General features: G+C 41.2%; 1 long non-coding RNA gene across 1 annotated transcript; it reads left to right on the top strand.

Annotated features, from left to right (window-relative positions):
* Positions 1-5,987: 5,987 nt before the first annotated feature.
* Positions 5,988-7,228, top strand: LOC128651999 (uncharacterized). The gene is made up of 2 exons (XR_008401244.1): positions 5,988-6,107; positions 6,912-7,228. It is a non-coding gene; the product is annotated as an uncharacterized LOC128651999 (long non-coding RNA).
* The last annotated feature ends 347 nt before the right edge of the window (positions 7,229-7,575 follow it).

Genomic DNA, 7,575 nt, shown 5'->3' with positions numbered 1-7,575 from the left:
GAAAGAAATTATCGCTGACATTACAGGAGGTAAAGGCCATGCCCTGCCTCAAGACAGAGCCAAACCTAAGGCTAGACAGTCTAATTTTCGTTCCTTTCGTAATTTCAAAGCAGGAGCAGCATCAACTTCCTCTGCACCAAAACAGGAAGGAGCTGTTGCTCGCTACAGACAAGGCTGGAGACCTAACCAGTCCTGGAACAAGGGCAAGCAGGCCAGGAAACCTGCTGCTGCCCCTAAGACAGCATGAATCGAGGGCCCCCGATCCGGGAACGGATCTAGTGGGGGGCAGACTTTCTCTCTTCGCCCAGGCTTGGGCAAGAGATGTCCAGGATCCCTGGGCGTTAGAGATCATATCTCAGGGATACCTTCTAGACTTCAAATTCTCTCCCCCAAGAGGGAGATTTCATCTGTCAAGGTTGTCAACAAACCAAATAAAGAAAGAGGCGTTTCTACGCTGCGTACAAGATCTTTTATTAATGGGAGTGATCCATCCGGTTCCGCGGTCGGAACAAGGACAAGGGTTTTACTCAAATCTGTTTGTGGTTCCCAAAAAAGAGGGAACTTTCAGGCCAATCTTGGATTTAAAGATCCTAAACAAATTCCTAAGAGTTCCATTGTTCAAAATGGAAACTATTCGGACAATTTTACCCATGATCCAAAAGGGTCAGTACATGACCACAGTGGATTTAAAGGATGCTTACCTTCACATACCGATTCACAAAGATCATTACCGGTATCTAAGGTTTGCCTTTCTAGACAGGCATTACCAGTTTGTAGCTCTTCCATTCGGATTGGCTACGGCTCCGAGAATCTTCACAAAGGTTCTGGGTGCTCTTCTGGCGGTACTAAGACCGCGAGGAATTGCGGTAGCTCCGTACCTAGACGACATTCTGATACAAGCTTCAAGCTTTCAAACTGCCAAGTCTCATACAGAGTTAGTACTGGCATTTCTAAGGTCGCATGGATGGAAGGTGAACGAAAAGAAGAGTTCTCTCTTTCCACTCACAAGAGTTCCCTTCTTGGGGACTCTTATAGATTCTGTAGAAATGAAGATTTACCTGACAGAAGACAGGTTAACAAAGCTTCAAAATGCATGCCGTGTCCTTCATTCCATTCAACACCCGTCAGTAGCTCAATGCATGGAGGTGATCGGCTTAATGGTAGCAGCAATGGACATAGTACCCTTTGTACGCCTACATCTCAGACCGCTGCAATTGTGCATGCTAAGTCAGTGGAATGGGGATTACTCAGACTTGTCCCCTACTCTGAATCTGGATCAAGAGACCAGAAATTCTCTTCTATGGTGGCTTTCTCGGCCACATCTGTCCAGGGGGATGCCATTCAGCAGGCCGGACTGGACAATTGTAACAACAGACGCCAGCCTACTAGGTTGGGGCGCTGTCTGGAATTCTCTGAAGGCTCAGGGACAATGGAATCAGGAGGAGAGTCTCCTACCAATAAACATTCTGGAATTGAGAGCAGTTCTCAATGCCCTTCTGGCTTGGCCCCAGTTAACAACTCGGGGGTTCATCAGGTTTCAGTCGGACAACATCACGACTGTAGCTTACATCAACCATCAGGGAGGGATAAGAAGTTCCCTAGCAATGATGGAAGTATCAAAGATAATTCGCTGGGCAGAGTCTCACTCTTGCCACCTGTCAGCAATCCACATCCCGGGAGTGGAGAACTGGGAGGCGGATTTCTTAAGTCGTCAGACTTTTCATCCGGGGGAGTGGGAACTTCATCCGGAGGTCTTTGCCCAAATACTTCGACGTTGGGGCAAACCAGAGATAGATCTCATGGCGTCTCGACAGAACGCCAAGCTTCCTCGTTACGGGTCCAGATCCAGGGATCCGGGAGCGGTTCTGATAGATGCTTTGACAGCACCTTGGACCTTCGGGATGGCTTATGTGTTTCCACCCTTCCCGATGCTTCCTCGATTGATTGCCAGAATCAAACAGGAGAGAGCATCAGTGATTCTAATAGCGCCTGCATGGCCACGCAGGACTTGGTATGCAGATCTAGTGGACATGTCATCCTGTCCACCTTGGTCGCTACCTCTGAAACAGGACCTTCTGATCCAGGGTCCCTTCAAACATCAAAATCTAATTTCTCTGAAGCTGACTGCTTGGAAATTGAACGCTTGATTTTATCAAAACGTCAGTTATTGATACCTTAATACAGGCTAGGAAGCCTGTTACCAGAAAGATTTACCATAAGATATGGCGCAAATACTTATATTGGTGCGAATCCAAGAGTTACTCATGGAGTAAGGTTAGGATTCCGAGGATATTGTCTTTTCTACAAGAAGGTTTAGAAAAGGGTTTATCCGCTAGTTCCTTAAAGGGACAGATTTCAGCTCTGTCCATTCTTTTACACAAACGTCTGTCAGAAGTTCCGGACGTTCAAGCTTTTTGTTAGGCTTTAGCTAGGATCAAGCCTGTGTTTAAAACTGTTGCTCCACCATGGAGTTTGAACTTAGTTCTTAATGTTTTACAGGGGGTTCCGTTTGAACCCCTTCATTCCATTGATATCAAGTTGTTATCTTGGAAAGTTCTGTTTTTAATGGCGATTTCCTCGGCTCGAAGAGTCTCTGAGTTATCTGCCTTACATTGTGATTCTCCTTATCTGATTTTTCATTCAGACAAGGTAGTTCTGCGTACTAAACCTGGGTTCCTACCTAAGGTGGTCACTAACAGGAATATCAATCAAGAGATTGTGGTTCCATCTTTGTGTCCTAATCCTTCTTCGAAAAAGGAACGTCTGCTACACAATCTAGATGTAGTCCGTGCCCTGAAATTTTATCTACAGGCAACTAAGGATTTTCGACAAACGTCTTCCCTGTTTGTCGTTTATTCTGGTCAGAGGAGAGGTCAAAAAGCTTCGGCTACCTCTCTCTCCTTTTGGCTTCGTAGCATAATACGGTTAGCCTATGAGACTGCTGGACAGCAGCCTCCTGAAAGAATTACAGCACATTCTACTAGAGCTGTGGCTTCCACTTGGGCCTTTAAGAATGAGGCTTCTGTTGAACAGATTTGCAAGGCTGCAACTTGGTCTTCTCTTCATACTTTTTCCAAATTTTACAAATTTGACACTTGCTTCTTCGGAGGCTGTTTTTGGGAGAAAGGTTCTTCAGGCAGTGGTTCCTTCCGTATAAAGAGCCTGCCTGTCCCTCCCGTCATCCGTGTACTTTAGCTTTGGTATTGGTATCCCATAAGTAATGGATGATCCGTGGACTGGATACACTTAACAAGAGAAAACATAATTTATGCTTACCTGATAAATTTATTTCTCTTGTAGTGTATCCAGTCCACGGCCCGCCCTGTCACTTTAAGGCAGGTAATTTTTCCATTAAACTACAGTCACCACTGCACCCTATGGTTTTCCTTTCTCTGCATGTTTTCGGTCGAATGACTGGTAGTGGCAGTTAGGGGAGGAGCTATATAGCAGCTCTGCTGGGTGAATCCTCTTGCACTTCCTGTTGGGGAGGAGTTAATATCCCATAAGTAATGGATGATCCGTGGACTGGATACACTACAAGAGAAATAAATTTATCAGGTAAGCATAAATTATGTTTTTATATACGGTCAAGTCCTTTGAGTGCCCTCATTTTTGGAATTATATTGAAAATTTGTAGAGGAGACACCCAGGCGTCATGAAAGCCACGACATAGTGAGTGCATGAAGTTTGGAACAATATATATATATATATATATATATATACACACAGTATATATATATATACAGTGTGTGTATGTGTATATATATATATATATATATATGTATATATATATATATATATATATATATATATGTATGTGTGTATATATATGTATATATATATATATATATATATATATATATATATATATATATATATATATACACTGTGTGTGATGGACCGCCTGGTACCCAAGTCAGAACACTTCCCTCGTCCTGGACATCCCTTTATCCAGAGCAATAGTCCTGGTATCTCCCTTTTGATTGCAGTCTAATGTTATAGAGTTTAACAGAACTGAGGCAACACTCGGGGATCTGAACACAAAATGAACACTTTATTTAAAAGCAGCACACATATTTATACACCCTGGCATTCCAGAGTCACAGAGTACATGGGGTGTCCAGCATACAAAATTCCACATTTCAATGCAGTCTCTGGGTATCCTTAAAGGGACATGGAACCCACATTTTTTCTTTCAGGATTTAGAAAGAGCATGCAATTTTAAACAACTTTCTAATTTACTTCTTTTATTTAATTTGCTTCATTCTCTTGATATCCTTTCCTAAAAAGCATATCTAGATAGGCTCAGTAGCTGCTGATTGGTGGCAGCACAAAGAAGAACATTGGAATGTTGTTTAAAATTGCATTCTCTATCTGAATCATGATATAAAATGTTTGGGTTTAATGTCCCTTTAAGCCCATGTACCCCCTGCCCAAAGAATGTTCCATAACAGGCCCTCAGATCTTGGTGACTCACATTGTTAAGGAACATTGTTTGTATGTATGTATGTATGTATATATGTATATGTATATATATATATATATATATATTGTTAAGGAACATTGTATGTATGTATATATATATATATATATATATATATATACATACAATGTTCCTTAACAAAGTCCCATGGGTTTCAATACCATTTGTATGCCAATGACACCCAAACCTCTCTGCACCAGACCTATCTTCTTCCTTGCAAACCCGTGTCACTAACTATCTTTCTCATATCTCATTTTGTATGTCCCCTCACTACCTTAAGCTAAATCTCTCCAAAACTGAGCTACTTATTTTCCCCCCTTCTTCAAAAATCTCTACCCTCAACTTCTCTATAACTGTCGATAACCCTACCCCAAATGCTCGATGTCTTGGGGTCACACTTGACTCAGATCTTTCACTTCTCACATTCAGTCCTTGGCTAAAGCCTGCCGCTTCCAACTTTTAAAAACATCTCTAAAATTAGACATTTCCTTTCACAAGACACAACTAAGATTCTAATCCACTCTCTCATCCTTTCCCGCCTTGATTACTGCAACTCTATCCTCTCTGGTCTCCCTAGCAGCCACCTAGCTCCTTTTACAATCCATAATGAATGCCTCTGCCAGGTTCATCTTCCTTACACGTCGCTCTTCATCTGCTGCACCTCTCTGCCAATCCCTTCACTTGCTTATTCTTGCTCCCAGGCTTAAAGGGACCCTTAACACCTGACTTCTAATAATCCCAAAAACCTACTTTTTCTTATTAAACAAAATAAAGTAATCACTGCTGCCTATTTTATCTGTTCCTCTTAGCCCAAACTTTTGAAGGAGATTGTTTTAAAATACAGTGTTGAGGCAGTGCTTGATTTCCTATGTAAGCTGCCATATTGTAGCGTGCGTTACAGGGCTCAGTAGTCACATGATACACACACCATATTATCTATGCATACACAGTACTTAGAGGAAGGAATCACATCTCTCTCTCCCTGCAGCGTGTGAGCTGCAGTGTCTGAAAAGTTATTTCTCAGTGAGGGTATAAATATATTTCATAATTTCCCTGTTAATGTATATAAAACATGTTATGCAGAAATTTAAATAAAATACTTATAACTTCTGTGTTTATGTTTTTAACTCCCCCCACATACACAGGTTTTTTCTCTCCTCAAACTCTGTCCGTAAAGTTTTATGCTCAGTAAGCACTTACCAGAGCCGGTTCCTGTGTTATTATTGTAAAACTACTGACTGCTCTGGGAGGGAGGGGGATAGGGAGGAGGAAGCTCCCACGGACTGCATGCTGCATATCATTAGTTCAAAAGACTTCTTCTTTTCATGACCTCTCCTCCTGAATGTAAATCACTAAGGACTGACACCCAGCATAAGACGTTTAGCAAGGATCGTATGCATTATCTATCTAGTGAGCACACTGCTAGCTAATGCATACGATCCTTGCTAAACGTCTTATGCTGGGTGTCAGTCCTTAGTGATTTACATTCAGGAGGAGAGGTCATGAAAAGAAGAAGTCTTTTGAACTAATGATATGCAGCATGCAGTCCGTGGGAGCTTCCTCCTCCTCCCTCCCTCCCAGAGCAGTCAGTAGTTTTACAATAATAACACAGGAACCGGCTCTGGTAAGTGCTTACTGAGCATAAAACTTTACGGACAGAGTTTGAGGAGAGAAAAAACCTGTGTATGTGGGGGGAGTTAAAAACATAAACACAGAAGTTATAAGTATTTTATTTAAATTTCTGCATAACATGTTTTATATACATTAACAGGGAAATTATGAAATATATTTATACCCTCACTGAGAAATAACTTTTCAGACACTGCAGCTCACACGCTGCAGGGAGAGAGAGATGTGATTCCTTCCTCTAAGTACTGTGTATGCATAGATAATATGGTGTGTGTATCATGTGACTACTGAGCCCTGTAACGCACGCTACAATATGGCAGCTTACATAGGAAATCAAGCACTGCCTCAACACTGTATTTTAAAACAATCTCCTTCAAAAGTTTGGGCTAAGAGGAACAGATAAAATAGGCAGCAGTGATTACTTTATTTTGTTTAATAAGAAAAAGTAGGTTTCAGCAATTTTTATCAGGTGTTTAATGTCCCTTTAAACACAAAATTCTCACTCTGACATACAAAGCCCTCAACTGCACTGCTCCCCCTACATCTCAGACCTTGTCTCCAGATACTCTCCCTCCGACCCCTTCTCTCTGCCCACGGTTCTCCTCTCCTCCTCTCTTGTTACCTCCTCACATTCCCGTTTACAAGACTTCTCCAGACTGGCTCACATCTTGGGGAACTCTCTGCCTCGCTCCACTAGACTCTCTCCTAGTTTTAAAAGCTTCAAGCGCTCCCTAAAGACTGTACTATTCAGGGATGCATACAACTTACCCAACCTTTCCTAACTCCACTGCTATCCCAGTCCCCAGATCTGAATATCATTGAAAATCTGTGGGGTGATTTGAAGCGGGCTGTCCATGCTCGGCAACTATCAAACCTAACTGAACTGGAGATGTTTTGCAAGGAGGAATGGTCCAAAATATCTTCATCCAGAATCCAGACACTCATTACAGGCTATAGGAAGCGTCTAGAGGTTGTTATTTCTGCTAAAGTTTGCTCTACTAAATATTGATGCAATATTTCTGTTGGGGTACCCAAATTTATGCAGCTGTCTAATTTAGTTTTGATGCTTATTGCACATTTTCTGTTAATCCAATAAACCTAATTTCACTACTGAAATATTACTGTGTCCTTCAGTTATTTGATAGATCAAACTGAAATTGCTGATCCAAACATCCAATTATTTATAAATGAAAATCATGGAAATTGTCAGGGGTGCCTAAACTTTTGCATACGACTGTGTGTATGTATAATGTGTGTGTGTGTATATGTGTGTGTGTGTGTATATATATATATATATATATATATATATATATATATATATATATATATATATATATATATATATATATATATATATAATCTCTCTCTATCATATTTTATATAAGCCCTCTCACCAAACTGGTCAGGTAGGCACCAGGGTGCAAAAATAGGAATAATAGACTAGCAAGAAATAAGCACTCTCT

Source organism: Bombina bombina, chromosome 3 (assembly GCF_027579735.1).
Source record: "Bombina bombina isolate aBomBom1 chromosome 3, aBomBom1.pri, whole genome shotgun sequence".
In the NCBI taxonomy this organism is placed as follows: domain Eukaryota; kingdom Metazoa; phylum Chordata; class Amphibia; order Anura; family Bombinatoridae; genus Bombina; species Bombina bombina.
Note: the sequence above shows the minus strand (reverse complement) of the source record. Positions and strands in the feature narration are given on the sequence as shown.